Raw genomic sequence first — 581 nt, 5'->3', positions numbered from 1 at the left:
CCTGGAGAGGCTGGGCCCGTGAGCCATGGCCGCTGAGCCTGCGTGTCCGGAGCCTGTGCTCCGCAACGGGAGAGACCACAGCAGTGAGAGGCCCGTGTACCGCAAAAGAAAAAAAAAAGTCCTTTCTATTACCAGAGTGTTTAGGTTCAAATTTTGGCTCTGGTTCTATTCGGTTCTCTTCAAATTTTGGTCCTTGGACTTCCACTGTTCAGTACATATAGTCTCCACTAGCAGAATGTGGGTATTTATATTTCAATTTACGTTAATTAAAACTAAGTAAAATTTTAAATTCCATTTTCTCAATCACACTTGCTGCACTTCAACTGCTTAATGGCTGCGTGTGCCTCATGGCTACCATTTTTGAGAGTGCAGGTATAGAACATTTCTACCATGGCAGGAAGTTCTACTGGACAGTGCTGACTTGAACAATTCACTTGTCACTCAGGGATAAAGGCAGCCCATTTAGTAAAAAGTATTCTTGTGAAAACTCTTCTGTGTGCTGTGAGGCATGGTTCTTTTGGATACAACTCTAGGGTATCTTTTTTTTTTTTTTTTTTTTTTTTTTTTTTTTTTTTTTTTTT

Source organism: Aethalodelphis obliquidens, unplaced genomic scaffold, assembly GCF_003676395.1.
Source record: "Aethalodelphis obliquidens isolate GAN/ISIS:26980383/991018 unplaced genomic scaffold, ASM367639v1 scaffold28, whole genome shotgun sequence".
In the NCBI taxonomy this organism is placed as follows: domain Eukaryota; kingdom Metazoa; phylum Chordata; class Mammalia; order Artiodactyla; family Delphinidae; genus Aethalodelphis; species Aethalodelphis obliquidens.
This window is presented reverse-complemented; position numbering follows the sequence as displayed.